The 17,503-nt window shown below is 43.1% G+C and overlaps 1 protein-coding gene and 1 long non-coding RNA gene across 2 annotated transcripts in view; one reads left to right on the top strand and one right to left on the bottom strand.

Moving 5' to 3' along the window:
- CACNA2D2 (calcium voltage-gated channel auxiliary subunit alpha2delta 2) overlaps positions 1–17,503 on the bottom strand; it is a 430,484-nt gene that overhangs the window by 116,214 nt on the left and 296,767 nt on the right. The gene's annotated exons all lie outside the window — the stretch shown is intronic.
- Positions 15,548–17,503, top strand: part of LOC140532005 (uncharacterized) — a 38,753-nt gene continuing 36,797 nt past the window's right edge. The window contains exon 1 of the long non-coding RNA XR_011976447.1: positions 15,548–15,625. This is a non-coding gene — a long non-coding RNA (uncharacterized lncRNA). The remainder of the gene's footprint in view (positions 15,626–17,503) is intronic.

The following is a 17,503-nucleotide window of genomic DNA, read 5'->3' as shown; positions in this document are numbered from 1 at the left end:
GAAGAAGCTTTGTGTGCCAGATGAGACTCTGGGAAGCTGCTAAGCAGCCCCCTGGCTTTGAAAACCCAGATGTTGGTGCTTTCCTCTCTGGTAACTATGTATGTATGTAATGGTCAGACAGTTGGAAGCATGTCTGTTGATTTTGATTTCTCTGAGGTTCAGGGTGCTGACTTTTTCCCCTGAACTAAGTGAATGATACATGTGTTTGATTAAAGTGATTGTTGATCCCTTAAAAGTTGCCTTTCCTTTTAGTAAAGTAGATCAAAGAACCTGTGATGGTAGGCCACCCTGTATAAGTCAGGGTGTTTGCTTTTACATCCTGCCTCCAAACTTTTGTTCATAAATCAACCCTGTTTGGAATGCCTAGTAACTGTCTTCCTCCCCCTCATAAAACACTAACCCTACCTTGTAACAAATAAATACAGTCAAACAAAACAAATTAATGCAGAGGCCACGTTCATGTAGGTATGCCTCGTTCTACACCTACAGTCTGACATCTCTCTGCTGAGTAGGAATGCTTTACCGTCAGTCTTCTGAAGGCCTGCCTAGACATTGTATTGAGCAAGGTTCTTAAATCAGCGTTGCTTTCCTTTCTGTTACTGTGGTCACCATGCAAATCATTTTTCTGGTTCTACTTATAGATGTTTTGTATCACTTCATTCAAATCTTCTCAAGTTTCTCTGAATTTTTCATATTTGTTATTTCTCATGAGACTATAACATTTGACCAAATTGTTTCCATTCTCCAATGAATGGGCACCAACTTTCCTTTCAGTTCTTTGCTACTACACAATGTTGCTATAAATACCTTTGGAACTTCCTGTCTTTAACTTTCTTGGAATACATGTTTAGTAGTGGTATTACTGGGTCAAAATGTATATATAGTTTGGTGAGATTTTTTAGTATAATTCTAAATTGTTTCCTAGAATGGTTGAACCAATTCACAGCTCTACCAATAAATGGTACATTAGCGTTCCTGTCTTTCCGCAGCCCCTCCAACAATTACTATTTTTATCTTGTCATCTTTGCCTATCTGATGAGTATGAGGCAGAACTTCAGAATTTTTTTGATGTTCGTTTCTCTTATCCCCACTGTCCTCCAAGGACCCATTTAAATTCTACGTCTTCCTAAAAGGCTTTTCAGACCACCAAAGTTCACTCAGCACTCTGCCTTTTCAGAATCTTATTGTCTTGATCACACAATTGACAATGGTGAGAGTTGAGTCTCCCTAGGAGGGAAAGAAGTCATGTGTCCTTATATTCTCAGTCTCCCTGCTCTGCTCAGCAGAGACCTGTGCCCCCATATGTGTATAGGGGAAGTATTTGGGAGATACTCACTAATGGTCTTATTTAGGAGATCTTCTTGCTTCGTGGCTGCATGACTTTTAGAATCATGGAACTTATAGATGGAAGGGTTCTTAGAGGCCATATAGTCCCAACCTCTTTATTTTACAAAGGGAGAAACTGAGGACTAAAGAGATGACTTGCCTGTGTGAAACACTTCCTAGGCAGTATGGTGTAGAGGAAAGAGTACTGGATTTGCAGTTAAAGGACCTGGGTTCAAATTCTACCACTGCTACTTATTAAGTAGGTGAATTTAGTTAAGTCATTTAGCCTTTATAGACCTCAGTTTCCTGTACTATATATTTTGTAGGTTTTCTCTAAGGTCCTTTTCAATTTAAAATTCATCATCTTATGATCCTAGTGGGAAGCAGCTAAATTCTGGCCACAGGCTGAGTCCTAAATCTCACCCCAAACAAAGCCCGAATCTTATCTCAGAAAAAAACCCCTGACCCTCATCACAGGCTGAGTTTTAACCCTGGCCCCAGTGGGAGAGCTCCTAACTCAAAGGATCATAGATATTGAATTAGAGGGAACCTAAAGGACCATACATTGAGACCTGCAAGGGACTTTAGAGGTCACTGAGTCCAACCCCTTTATTAAGCAGATGAAGAAATAGTCTGAGAGAGGTTTAAGTGACTTTGCCCCAGGGTCATAAAACTGTTATGTGTCTAAGCTAGAATGAGAACACAGGTGTTCCTCACTCCAAATGCATCCCTCTCTCCACTATACTGTGCTGACTGACTATAGTCATTCATGCAGTGTGTGGCAGATCCATCTGAACCGTTTGAATTCAGGTCTTGTGAATATAAATTCTTCATTCTTCCCACTGCTAAATTGTATCACACTCTAGCTGTCTCATCAAAGCATGCCACTGGTCCAAAGGGAGATCCTGGGAGACAGTGGATGATTTTGTGCAGCGTGTTTCTATAGCTCAGAGTCAAGGCCCACTAAAACACATCAACTCATGTGGGAAAAAGCAAGGACAAAGCTGTGGTTCTGGGGTTAGAGGATGTGGCTCCTTTCCATATGCAAGGACCATAAGTTGCTACTGGCTATAGCTTGGAGAGACCACAAACTATTACTGTCTTGCCCCTGAGTTCCCAAACTACCCCTTGTGGTTCTTAGAGATTCACTGAAAACTGGAAATTAAACCAGAAGAGACAATATACTGACTGTGAGGAGTCAGGATAGTGAGGGATGAAAGTAAGACTCCTTGTGACCCCAGTGATATTGCCCAGGACAGAGCCTATTAATAGGGACAGAAGGAGGGTGATTCATGAAACATCTCATTTCCCTGATAGAACTCAGCACTGGACAGCGTCAATTGAGCTAATGTAGGGATCTGATAGCATGTTGGGAGAGGCCCCTTGGTGATAAACCTGCTCCTGGAATGTCTGGCCACTTTCCCTGAAGGCATTTAGCCAATGGAAACAGATAGGAGGGACAAGACTAGGTGACCTTGAAGCTTCCTTTTAGTTTTGAGAGTCTCAGTTTCTCTGTGTCCTCTTGTGGATGCCCAAGGCAGTTCTGTTGCTGGTAGCAATAGACAGTCTGGGCTGATTTTTTATGAAAAGTGAAAATGTCTTGTTGACATCTCCTTTAGCACCCCACCAAGGCTCTGTTGATGGCAGGAATGTCATCCACCTTTAGCTAGCTACTCAAGCAGCGGGAATCTAGAAGACATACTAGCCCTTGGACCAAGGGTTTCTAGGTGTTTTCACCCTGTCTGTGTGGGACTCTAAACAGACTGGTCATATTAATATAAACTTGTGTGTAGAATAAAAAAAACCCTGGGCTCCGGAGTAATAGGATCTGGATTCAAATCTTGCCTTTGAGACTTACCATTTGGATCCTAGTTTTCTCTTGTAGTTGGACTAGATGGTCTCTGAAGTCCATTGCAGCCCCATATCTATGTTCCTATGACTAGGTGATGGCCTCTGAGATCCCTTATAGTTCTAGATCTCTAACACTACAGTTTGACCCCAGAAGGTTCAATATTCTGTTGTTGATATGGAAATCGAGTTGGATGAAAATAATACCAACATCCTCTGGTACTTTGAAAGTTTTTGAAGAACTTTCCTCATAGAACGCCATGAGCTAGGTCCAGCTGGCAGCCCCATCTCCATTTTATAAGAACAAGGCAATGAGTTTAAAAGGGGTTAAGTGGTTTGCTCAGTTACATAGGCAGTAGATGACAGGGACATGACTGGAATCCAGCCAGGTCTTCTGACTCTGGGGCATGATTCATGAAGACTCTGAACAGATGACAAAGCATGATGGAGCCCACTTTAGCAAGAGCAATTAATGAATGTTAAAGTATTGTAGACAGTGTTGAGCACCATTCAAATCTCCTAGCCTGGCATTGAAGACTCTCCACTCTTTCTCTTTCCAGCCCTCCCTCTATCCTACATCCCATCTTCTGGTTATCCAAGGTTGCACAGTTGGAGACTGAGCTGAGGGCATCACCCAGATCTCCTGATTACCCCACTCTAGTAACTGTGGTAACTGCCATGCATCAGAGCAGGGGACAGAGTGGGGAACTAAGATCATAGCATTTAGTGAGAGAGGGAACCTGAGTGGCCATTTAATCTAAAACTCTGCTCACCTTTTATAGATGCAAAAAATAAGGGGTCTAGAAATTAAGTCACTTGTTCAAAGCCAGACGACAAGGTGGTAAAGGGCCTCAGAACTTTCTCTTATGAGAAACAGTTCAAGAATTGTAGATATCTAGGCTGGAGAAGAAAGATTCAGGGGGAGATATGATAGTTGTCTGTAAATATCTAGAGGACTGTCACGTGGGAGAAAGACTCATTCCGCCAGGCTCTAGGGACCGCAAGCAAACTTCAGCTCAATATAAAGTAGGAATTTGCTAACAACTGTCTGCTAATGCACCAGACTGCCTGAGGAGGCAGTGAGCTACTCATTGCTGGAGTGCTGAAGCCTAGTGTTGGATGATCACTGTCAAGGATACTCAAACCTCCTCCCAGAGGCTTCATGCTGCACTCTCTCCACCTGCTGGGACCCTTGTATGTACATAAATGAAGATTTCTGAGGATTTCAAAAATAAGGTCCCAGGATCTTCTCTTTAAACCCACATTAGGTCTTCTGAGTTCCAGCTTGCCTATGTGTATAATCCATTCTCACCCATCTGTGTATGTGGGTTATCCACTTTGTAGAGTGTCTGTGGCAAATATTTAACATCAGCGTGCCTTCTATCCACTCCCTGGAGGGCTCTCTCTTAGGCTCTCTCCTCATCTCGAGATAGCATCATGAATTTAGAGGAGATGCCTATATTGAGTGAAAATTTGGATGAAACTGCATCTTCATTCACATCTTACTATCTCTACTACATCTTTGTCTTCTGAACCCGGGCTGACACGTCCATATCAAATCAAATGAATTCAAGGACTATTTATCTCCTATCAGGTATAGGATTCTGCCTTCAAGATAGAAAGATCGATAGAACACAGTATCTGCTCTCACAGGGCTTACAGTCTGATGGGGGTGGGGAAGAAGGGGGAGCAGAATCCAGGAAGTCACTCTAGAAGGGAGCATGAGAGAATTCCACATTGGTTCAAGCAAGTGCTGGGAGAAATAGAAGGAGGGGAGGGCTTGCTTTCACATGGAGGGGAGAGGTCGAAGATTAGAGAAAGCTTCATGGAACAGGTAGGATCTGAACTGGGCCTGGAGAGAACAGAGGGACTTTATTCATTAAAGTAGGTCCCCTAAAGGTCATGCTGTTCACTAGAACTGCTGTATGTAGTTGAAAGTCAAAGAACTTAATTTATTTAAAAGTAGCCTGTAATTTAGGCTTGTCACTGTTTCTGACTGGCCACTTCCCTGCCAATTAGTTCTGATTAGTGAGGGTCTATTTTTTCTGGGTTAAGCTTCTGATGCTCCTCTTAGGTTTCCAAAGGAAGCAGCCTGCCATCTCCCCTAATTACTAAGATGAGGAGATTGTTCCAGGAAGACCTTTTCAGAGGCCAGAGCTCAGGGGAAAATACAAATTGAACAGAGAAGTTTGATGAGTGATTTTAAGTCAAGATTGGGAATGCTCTGATTCCCACTCAACTGGACGAAATCTGTAAATTTGCCCAGAGAGCCTGGTGCCTTCTGGGGTTCCCTGTCCTGCCTGACCCTCTCAAGTCCAATAAAATGGTCTGGATTGTGTTGAGAAGAGGAGAGGGTCTGGACCAGAATTGTCTGGGAAGAGCAGAGGCGTAAATGAAAATGGCTTCTGTGAGTTCAGTTAGGGCTCTCAGAAGTGGCCAAATGAGGTCACTTATTCCCCCATTTTGCTGAGGGAACACGGCATGTGTTCCTGGCCCCATCTGTAGGGATGATGGTGTTGGCTGGGGGCAGGATAAGGATGGCTCACAGGCCCCGTGACCTAACTGCTTTGGAAGGAGTTGGTTTGGGTTCAATTTTTGGTATGAGGAGGCTTTTATGGTGAAAGTTGACCTAGTACACTTACCACCTACAGTCCTAGGAAACAAGGACCTTGTGGTCAGTGGTGTTTGGGATGAAAACTGGGTTGTTATGTAGAAGACTTGGATTTGAATCTTGACTGTGCTACTCTGTGGGATTCAATCTCTGTCTCTGTAAAATGAGGGCACTGGGGCAGCTAGGCGGTGCAGTGGGTAGAGCACTAGTATGCTTGTACTAGCTGTGTGACCCTGGGCAAGTCACTTAACCCCAATTGCCTCTAAAAAAAAATAAATGAGGGAACTAAAGCAGATGATCTCTGAAGGTCCTGTTTATTTTTTATTTTTTTTTTTTATTAATTTTTTTATTTTTTTTAATGTTTAACAATCACTGCCATACAATTGCGATTTTATCCCTCCCCACCCACCCCCCACTACCTCCCTCCCTCCCCACGACTGCATACAATTCTGTATAGATTCTACATATACTTTCCTATTGAGTATATTTTCACTATCGTCATGCTATGTAGTCAGACTAAGATAAATGAAAGAATCCGTATAACAAATCAGAACATGATACACAAACAGATACACATACACAAACATGATCTGCTACATTATGTGAGTGACTTCCATATTTCTCTCTCTGAGTGTGGAAGGCTTTTTGCCTTGAGGTCCACCATTGGGATTTTTTTTTTTTTTCAGAAGTTCTTGTGTTATTACAAAAATCTAAGTCTACCAGAAAAAACTCTCACACACTGTGGTTGTTGCTGTGCATAAAGTTCTCCTGGTTCTGCTCCTTTCACTCAGCATCAGGTCATATAAGTCCTTCCAGGCCTCTCTGAAGTCTTCTTGTTCATCATTTCTTATGGCACAATAGTACTCCATTACATTCATATACCATAATTTATTCAGCCATTCCCCAATTGATGGACATCCCCTTGACTTCCAGTTTTTGGCAGGTCCTGTTTATTTTTTAAAGCCCATGAACCCATGATTCTATATTTTCAGAATCTTCAGTCAATAATGACAGAATTTGTGGTCATTAACTGTCTTGACTGATGCTGAGGCTCAAAGAGAGGAAATGACTTGACTAGGGTCACACAGCTAAGAAAAGTCTACCCATAAGAACACAAACACTTCAGTGTCTGTTGGTCTATGTATATACACACATGTTATGAATATATGTTTACGTATGAATAGATGTATAGAAATGAGTAGAGAAAGAAAGAGCATTTGGAATCAAGCGCAGCTTTGGATATTTACTCTGTGACTCCAAGACGCTCTCAGGGCCCCTGGGCAACTCTCTAAGAGTCCAAATTATGAAGGAGTTGCCAATCTCCCTCTGTGGAAGGAGCTGGAAGTAACAGATAAAGGTTGGAAGGAGGCAAATTTGGGTTTGATATCAGGAAAAACTTAACAATGATTAAAGCTGTCCCAAATTAGGGGGCACCTCGTGAAGGCATGGCCTTCTTCTTACAAGTCTCCAAGGAGAGGCTGGCTATGGCACTGTGACAAGTCCTTCTCCCTCTGGGTTAGATCACACCACCATGGAGGTCCTTTCACATTTTCCAGTTTGGGGATTCCATGAGTTTCTACGGTGGGAGTTCCCCACGCTGAAGAAGTTATTCACACAAACACACACACACACACACATATCTGCAAAAACATCCACACCCATCCACACAACATGCACTCAGCTTCTACATACTCACTTAAAAGCCCAGATTCACACATGCGCCATGCATACACTTCACCTACACACATGCATGTCGACACGTCCCTCACATTTATTTACATAGTTATGAATATATCCACACCCTCTCTGCACATATACATGTGCAACTTTCATTCATTCAATAAATATTATTTGAACATAGTGTTTGCGGGGCCTATTTGAGGAGATATAATTTTCAGGTAAAGACACTCTTTGTCTTCATGCAGCTCATAGCCTTGAAGGAGACTAAGATGCATCTGAGAATATGCAGTACTATATAATAATTATAATACAGAGTATGAAGTACAGAGAAAGGTACAAAAAAGGTCTGTGACAAAAGGGGCTCCTTCGTGTGGACTTGGGGATTGTCAGGTTGAATCAGTTTTGCTTTTTGAGTGATGGGAAATACTTTGATTCTATGGGATAGCTCTATTGGTCCCCACCCCATTAGGAATGAGAGAGGGAAGACACCAGCTTAGCAAGTGATGAGAAAGAAAAGTGGGTGCAGCACCTCAAGTTTCCATGAAACAGAAGGTTTCTTGATTCTGGGACTACAGAATGGAACAGTAGGCTCAGTTCACATTTCTATGGTGATTCCAATTCTAGGGGTGAGAAAAGGGGCTCTCCTCTCTTTTATAATTCAGACAGGGATAGCATGTTAATGTGGGGAACTCTAAGTCAAGAAAACCCTGGGCGCAGTCAGCTTTGGCTGGAGATCTGTCTACTTGCTACCCGTGTGACCGTGGGCCAATATCTTCTCTCCAGGCCTTAATTTTCTAATGTGTAAGAGGAGAGGGGTTGGGCCGATCTCTGAAGTCATTTCTAGCTCTAAATTCTATGACCCATGATGTAAAGTTGGGCCCCACCCCGTCTGTCCTGACTAATTTTCTCTGATACAAGCTCTTGATGATTATTCCTGCAGACATCTCTTCCCCTGTGAATAAATCTTTTAAACTCATCCTTGTGGTCTGCAGCATGTTTGGATAAAGGGAAATAAGGGGAAAAGAAAAATGAGTATTAGAGCTTCCTCCCACTCCCCCCCATTAGCAACAGGAGAAAGAGAAGGTAATTAGGGATGAAAGAAGGTACTGAGGAACTTTCCAGGAATTCTCTGTTGTGTTCCAAGGAGAGCGAGCGGTGCATTTCTACCCCCGTTTCTGTTTCTGGACATTCTACCCTTTCCTCCAGTCTTTGCTTAAAGTCTTCCCTCCTACCGCCAACAAAAAAAGAGTCTTTGATTTCTCTGACCTTGTAAAACAGAGGTTGGGGATAGGGTAGAGATGCAAGGCAGATGATTGACCTCAGCCGACACATGTGCACATACACCCACAGAGTGATGCTTAAAATTTACATATTTATCTACTGACAAACATATGCATTTAATCAGAGGCACATTTATAAACTCATGTATATATTTCCCAATGTATACAGACTTAGACATGCAGGATCATCGAGATATAGTTTTATATACACATACTTGGACATATTTAAACATAGAGACTTACAGATGTCCAAACTCATCTACACATGTAGACATGTATACACACCCATAATGCCAGTATAGTATGCATGTATACATAGGCTCATATTTATATACACACATAATTAGACATGCATGCAAATTAGCGTAACAGTGTGGGAGACAAATATGGCTCTTTGCTTACTTTGAGAGAGTACAGCCTCATCTGCTTGTTGTCCTTGGAACTGGACAGAAAATTCCAGGAAAATTCTTCAATAATTCCTAGTCTCAATTCCTAGAACTAGAATTCATAACTGTAGCTGTTTACCTATCCACCACTGGCAAGTCTTTCCTATAACTCAGGCCTTCTTGGTTCTGAATTGATACCCACCCACGCTGCCTGGACAAAGTTGCAGATGCTAAGGAGGGGAAAGGTCTGTGGGGCAGGGGGCCTGAATCCCATGTATATGGCTTCCATGAGGCCTTCTTTTTAACTGTTCCACATTATGCCTCATGACTGACTCTGGGAAAGCACAGGAGGGTCTAAAGAACATATCACCTCTATCTCCCTTTGACTTCTGGGACATTTGTATTTTCACAGATAGAGAACTTTAGAAACTATAGGAAAAGGGTCTTTTGGACCCTTTGGACCTTCCCTTTAAATCCACCCTGGGCCCTCTGCAAGTATATTACACACAAGTTCTCCATGGTTTAACATTCAGTTGGCCAATATTTGACATAAGGTTGACACTGTTCTCTCCCCTCTCCCTCCAGGGAACACAGATTCTGGTAGAATCATGGATTTTGACCAGCATTTTGGAGGTCACCTAGTCCAAATTCATCATTTTACATGACAAAACTGGGACTTGGAGAAGATAATCGTCTTATTTAATGTGACACAACTAGTAAGACATTGGTTGTTTTCAGTCATGTCCGACTCTTTGTGACCTCATTGGGCATTTTCTTGGCAGAGATACTGGAGTGGTTTGCCATTTCCTTTTCAGCTCACTTTACAGATAAGGAAACTGAGGCAAGCAGGGTGAAGTGACTTGCTCAGGGTCACACAGCTAAAAGTGTCTGAGGCCAGATTTGAACTCAGGAAGAGGAGTCTTCCTGGTTCCAAGACCAGTGCTCTGTGGACTATGATGCCACCCCCCTGCCTAATAAGAGATAGGACTGGGATTTGAACTCAATGCCCCTTGATTCTAAATTCAGAGCTCTTTTTGCTGCTGGGCAGTAGCATCATAATAGATTGAACTCAACAGAACAAAGAGGAGAAACTGAATAGAGGAAAGGTGCAAAGGACTGAGCCCTGGTTCCTCAGGGAGCCACTGTTCTCACAGCTCAAATTTCTGTGCCATAAGGTTCACAAAGTACTTTCCTCACAATAACTCTACAAGGAAGACAGTGCATTTATGAACCTCAGTTTTACAAACCAAGACACTGAGGTTTATTATTCATGGATATATAGCTAGTAAGAGTTGGGGTTGGGATTTGAATCCAAGTATCTTGACTACAAATCAATTCCTCTTCTCAGGAGGTGGGAGCATGAGGCGATCAGAACTTCTGACCTATGGCTTCTGGGATCTGACCCGCTGGGTGTTTGGGGAATACCAGCAGGAATCGGAGGTCCAGAGATGTTGAGTGATTTACATAAGGTCATGAGGTGAACCTCTTGTCCCCAAAGCCCTGCTCTTAGTGGCTATTTTTGAGAGGACAGTAGAGAGTAGAAGCTGCCTTTGGCAGGGAATATCTTCCTTCTTAAATAGAGCTCTGCAGCCCTGATGGCTTCAGGCCTGGAGTGAGGGGCAAGGGCAAGGATAGGGAAGGGGGTGTTGGGATTCTGCAAAGGTTTGTGTTTTCTTCTAATACTAATAGTCCTTTCTTGGAGCCTGTGGTTGGTCCATCTCTGCTGAGGCAGTGGGTTCTGGGTAGGCAGGAGGCAATTTGCAGAAAGCAATAAACTGAAATTCAGCTGCGAGGCTGCAGGAAGGATGAGCTCTTTGGCAGGGTCCCTTGTCCCTGCACTCACAGTTCTTGACACAAACCCCATAGAAGCTCACAAAGAGGCTACAGGTAGTATCTGGAGAAATGCTCTGGGGGGAATGAAAGATGTGAGACTCTTAGAGCTTATTTATTTCACACAAAGGGGAAAATGAGTCTCTGAGAGGGGAAAGTACTTACCCAAAGTCACATAGGGACCCCTTGGGAGAGTTTAGATGGGAACCCTGGTATTTTGATTTCTAGGACCCTTAAAAGATGGTAGGATCATAAGATTTAGAATTTCCAATGACCCAAGAGGTTACAGAATCCTGGAATCTTAGAACCAGAAGGTATCTCTGAAGTTATCTGATCCAGGGCTCAAGAACCTCTTCTATAGTGTCACCTACAAGTGGCTGTCCAGCTTCCTCTCCACTTGAAGACCTCTAGTCATGGGGAGCCCACTACTTCCTGAGGCAGCCATTCTATTTGGGGATAACTTTAATTGTTTGAAAAAATTCTCTTGTGTTGAGTAAAACTTTACCTCTTCTCAATATCCACACACTGCTGGGGAGAAGCAAAACAAGTTTCAACTTTCACCTATAAAACAAATGAAGAGAAGCAGCTATATGGTGCAGTGGACAGAGCACTGACTCTGGAGTCAGGAGGACCTGAGTTCAAATCTGGCCTTAGACTCTTCCTAGCTGTGAGACCCTAGGCAAGTCACCTAAACCTGATTGTCTCCAATAAAACCAAAATAAGTTAAGAAAGTTAACTGTCCCTTTCCAAGTCTTCTCTTCTCCAGACTAAGCATTGTCTGAGGTCCCTCAAGTGGTGTGATTTCTAGTACCCTCACCATCTTGGTCACCGTATACTCGAAATACGTTCCAGTTCAGGATCATAGGAAAATAGCTCAAAGTTCCTCTTAGGTCATGTAGCCCAACTCCCATATTTTACAACTGAGGAAACTGAAGCCCAGAGAGGTTCGGTGATTTCACCAAACGCACACGGATCTTGAATTTGAATCTCTAGATTTTGAGTCTAAATCCAGTACTCTTTACAATATGTGCTGCCTCATTGGTATCAAACTCGAATAGAAATGGGCGTCATTAAACCATAAAAAGGATTCCCACAAGTTGCATATTGACTTAGAAAACTACACATTAGTATTACCTACATTTTGTTGCATTTTTCTTATTTTGATTGTATTTGCTTATTTGCTTTACATTCTGCTTATTTGGGTCAATATTTCCCAATTACATTTTAATGTGGATCTTGCCCACATGTTTGATACGTCAGCACTGCACCGACTTCCCCAAAGAAGGACTACGCCCCTAATGGGGGTGATTACAAAGACGGTGGCCAGGCCCTACATCCTAACAACTTCTAGGGTCATGGGTCAAGTTTCTAAGACTGGACCAAGAGGTTTCTGGGATTAGTGGTCAGGAATAAGTTTGGTTTAAGATATCTCTAAGAGGGTGCCATTAATATGCAAAGGTGTTATTTTGGAGAAAGAATGCATTCTTTCAATTGCACCTCTGGAAATGGAAGCACAGAGAAATTGGTTGGATTATTTTGGGGTCATCCAGCAAAGAATAGGGCCCAGAAAGATGAACTCTGGGAGAGGACAGAGGCAGGAAGGAAATATTCAGTTAAACAAGTATAGTGGAAATAACATTGGACTTGGAGTCAGATTGCCCAAAATAAAATCTCAGCTCAGACATTTTCTAGTGGCATATTCCTGGGTATTATCCCAAGTAAAAAAGAATCCCACTGAGAGGAAATGGATATCCATGCCAAAAGGGTAGCTAGGTGGTGCAGTGGATAGAGCACCAGTGCAGGAGTCAGGAGAACCTGAGTTCAAATCTCACCTCAGACACTTGACACTCACTAGCTGTGTGACCTTGGGCAAGTCATTTAACCCCAACTGCCTCATCCTGGGTCATCTCCAGTCATCCTGATGAATATCTGGTCACTGGATTCAGATGGCTCTGGAGGAGTAGTGAAGCTGGTGACCTGCACAGCCCCCCCTCACTTAAAACAAAGTCAAGTACAACTCATGTCATCATTTCTCTGATGGCATGGTCTTCTTCGGCAACAAAGGATGAGCACACACATTCCTGGATGAGTTAGTTGCTTAAATTCTATGTGCACTGGTTTCCTCATCTGTAAAATGGGAATAAGCATACTTGTACCTCCTGATAGTACCACTGCCCAAGAGGACTGGGGGACACTGACCTCTTGTCCCACTGCCCTCAGGGAACTAACCTTTTTTGGGGGTGGGGCTGTCAAAGAAGGAGCACACCCAGGCCTAGGCTTTGCCTTCAGGGAACTCACAGGATATATGGACACCACTAGATCCACAGAGAACTATCAAACTGCATTGAGAGAGCAGTACTCCCTCTCTCAGACCTGACTTTCCTTGGGAAAAAACAAGGTTGACCAGCCCCGATTCTCATCATGGCCTCCAAACTTCCATTCCAGATTTCTAGGGGATAGGGAGAAGTCAGCTTTATATGAACAAACATGTCACAGATAATCCCACCAATCAGGTAGCAGAGAATCAGCTTCATTGAACATTTTAATTAAAACCTGTCCTTTCCTCATTTCTCTCCTCCTTTTCCCAGGCTGGACTAATGCTCAAATAAATGGGTTGATGTGAAATTGGCATGTAGGGTCCCACAGTGCAGATTTCTTCCCCCTCCCAGGTTGCATCTCCCCTCACTGGGGTGCCAGGGATGGCCCATCACTGCTAGCTGGTCTGGGGCCATGCTTGCTAACAATATATAACGATATGCTAACGATAATCTAAGTTCTGCAAGTGCTTTATTAAAAACCTGGTTACAGGAGGCAGTAGGTAGAGCACAGTTCTTGGAGTCAGGAAGATTCATCTTTCTGAGTTCAAATCTGGCCTCAGACACTTACCAGCTGTGTAACACTGGGCAAGTCACTTAACTTCTGCTTGTTTCAGTTTCCTCAACTGTAAAATGGAGATAATAACAGTGCCTACCTCCCAAGGTCGTTGTGAAGAACAAGAAAGATATAGTTGTGAAGTAACAGTCACATAGTAACAGTCACATAGCAACATAGTAACAGTCACATAGTAACAGTCACATAGGAACATAGTAACAGTCACATAGTAACAGTCACATAGCAACACAGTAACAGTCATATAGCAACATAGTAACAGTCACATAGGAACATAGTAACAGTCACATAATAACACAGTAACAGTCACATAGTAACAGTCACGTAGCAACACAGTAATAGTCCCATAGCAACATAGTAACAGTCACATAGTAACACAGTAACAATAGCACATAGTAAGCTCTGTATAAATATTATCTATCTATCATTATAACAACAACACTGCGGAGACAAGCTACATCAAGATACTTAAGAACTCTGACAACTCAGGGGTCAGCTATAATTCCAGAGGGCCAGTGATGAAGAATGAATGAAAAACATCCTGACTGCGAGGCAACGGACTCAAGATGCAGAATTCGACATAATATTTTTTGGACATGGCCATTACAGGAATTAGTTTTGTTTGACTGTATATTTGTTTTAAGGTTTTTCTTTTTCTTTTTTTTTCCAGTGGGGGAAGATGGGAGGGAAAATAGATTTTTGTTAATTGAAAAAATAAAATTTAATTTAAAAAAAGAAAAAAATTGGCTTCACTTGATCCTCTGAGGATTGAGGTTGAGGTTGAGAGAGCAGGAATTACTATCTTTATTTTCAAGATGGAGAAGTTCATCGAGTGAGGACCTGCCCAAAGCCACAAAGTGAGCGGTCTTCTGGCCCTGGGCCCAGTTCTGAGGCCAAACCCTTGGAATCTGTAGCTAACATCTGTCTGAGTGGGCCAGGGAAGGGAAAGGGATGAGGGACTTCAGTAGGAATCACGTTTTCTCCTAGCTTTGGGTACTGCCTGTTGTCGTGTTTCCTTATTTCTGTATTTCCTACGTGGATCCTAAAAATATCAGCAAGGAAGAAAGGAGAAAGAGGATGAAAGAAAGGATTAGCCTGGGGCTAACTGTCCGCGGAAGGGATGGGGAACTGAGCTGCTCCACTCTGGCGTCCAGGGCCCTGGGCTTCTCTTCCTAACTTGGCCTCTGATTTATTGAGTAACCAGAAGCAAGGCCCTTGAAAAACCTGTAGGGGTTTTTAAAAGGCTTTGAAATCCTGGGATGAGGTTGTCACTAGAGAAATGAAGAGAGAGGTTTCCCACTCTAATGGAGGAGTGTGTGTGTGTGTGTGTGTGTGTGTGTGTGTGTGTGTGTGTGTGTGTGAGAGAGAGAGAGAGAGAGAGAGAGAGAGAGAGAGAGAGAGAGAGAAGAGTGTATTATTCCTTGCCGAGGATACTAATGACTTCGTTCATTAAGTCTGGGTGCCTAATTGAATTCATTTTGCTTCACACATACCAAGTCACCGGTGTAGGGAGGGTCCAGCCACCACCATACTGTATCCATGGCTCGTCTCTTTCAGCTACCCTGGCCTCAGATCCAGGCCTAAGACTGCTGTTATTGTTCAGTCATGTCTGATCCTTTGTGACCCCATTGGGGGTTTTCTTGGCAGACACAAGAGTGATTTTGCCATTTCTTTTTCTGGCTCATTTTTACAGATGAGGAAACTGAAGGAAACAGGATTAAATGACTTGCCCAAGGTGACACAACTACTCTGAAGCTGGATTTGAACTCAGCAAGGTGAGTTTTTCTGACTCCAGGCACAATGTTCTATCTATTGTCTCATCTAGCTGCAGATCTAGGACTAGACAACTAGATTTATAGATCCTTTCTACAGATCCTCCAGTTATTCAACATTGCCATTACAATACTTCCCCAGAGTAGCCAGACTCTTAGAAGGTGTGCCATGAGTATCCTTTCTATTTGATTTCCAGTAGCACTGAGGAATGCAGGGCTGGTCATGTGGTCAACCCAAGGGTAATTGATTAAAGACTGGTGGAACCATCTCCACCAACTATTACAGAGAATCCACCTTGTTGAACAGAAAATGAGAGAACTGGGGAGGGAACTTAGGACAGAGGACACAGAATGTCAGCGTTATAAGGAACCTTAGCATACAGAACCTAGATTGTATGAGCTGAGAGAGACCTTAGAACACAGAACATAGAATGTTGGCGTTGGGAAGGAACTTAGAACATAGAAGGCCAATGCTGAAGAAGGCCCAGCCCCCTTCCCCAATTTACAGATAAAGAAACTGAGGTTTAAAGAAGGGAAAGGATCTGACTAAGGTCATATAGCTGGTAAGTGACAGTATGGGGTTTTGAACCCAGGTGTCTGGTCCATGTTTCTAAACCTTCTTCCTGCCTACAAAAGGCATCGTACACAATGGGACCAATTACCGAACAATGGGGCTGCATGGTTTTTCATTTTTGTATCCATAGAACCTCCCATATAGCCTCATACCTAGTAGGGTAGGACAGGGATAAGGACAGGACCTGGGATTTCACTGAGAAGGAGATTCCCTTTATCTCAGTAGGTAGGAGCCTTCTCTGGAACTCTCCAGTGTCACACAGACAGTATATACCAGAAGTAGCACTCAAACGTGTAGGGTGGCTGGGTGGTACCACAGTGCACAGAGTGCCCAGCTTGGAGTCAGGAAGACTCATCTTCACATGTTCAAATCTGACCTCAGATACTTACTAGCTGTGTGACCCTGGGCAAGCCACTTAACCCTGTTTGTCTCAGTTTCCCCATATGCAAAATGAGTTGGAGAAGGAAATGATGAACTATTCCAGTATCTTTGGCAAGAAAACCCCAAATAGGGCCACAAAGAATCAGACATGACTGAACACAACTGAACAACAATGAAAAGGTCTTATCGCATCTGAGGCTGGTTCTGTGCCCATCATGCCACATTATCTCTCATACTAAAATAAAGAAACTCAAATAAATATTTATTGAATTAATTTGAATATTTAGAGGCCTGGACTGGGAAGCAGGAGACCCATATTCTCACCAGGAGATAAGTGGCCTGTTTGGGATTTTGCCATTCTCTCCCTTTGGACCATAGCAAGAAGCAAAGACATATGCCAAACACAGTGGGAGGAGGAAGCACTCAGATAATCTGAGAAGTTGATAATGAACCCCTAGGTAACTGAGGGGTTGGTTGGACCTAGTCTTGCAGGGCTTTGTGACTTTATGATGGCTGTTCTTCCTTCCTGCCCCACCTCCTTCCAGTACAGAGGTGAAAAAGTCTTTGGAGATTACCTAGTAAAACTGTAACCATTTTATAGATGAGAAAACTGAAGCCCAAAGAAGCTCAATGATTTGTCCAAGGTTCCAATAATCCAAGGATTATCCTACTACTATTGTGGGGGAGAAAAGAGGAGGAGGAAGAGAGAAGGTCCTTAGGAGTTGATGTTTGGCTGGGGATGTCAGGCAGCCCTTGGGAATGATGAATTATGACACTGTATTGGACTAACCAAGGGATTCAGGGTGTCAGAGAAGGAAGAGATTTCTGTGGGATGGAGCAGTCGGAGAAAACTTCTTGGAGAGGGTGAGATGCAATGGGCCTTGACAAGACAAGACAAGAAAGATTTGGAAAAGCAGGGAAGACAG

The sequence above is a fragment of the Notamacropus eugenii genome, chromosome 1, assembly GCF_028372415.1.
Source record: "Notamacropus eugenii isolate mMacEug1 chromosome 1, mMacEug1.pri_v2, whole genome shotgun sequence".
Lineage (NCBI taxonomy): Eukaryota > Metazoa > Chordata > Mammalia > Diprotodontia > Macropodidae > Notamacropus > Notamacropus eugenii.
The sequence above is the reverse complement of the archived record's forward strand: the minus strand, read 5'-3'. Positions and strand labels throughout refer to the sequence as shown.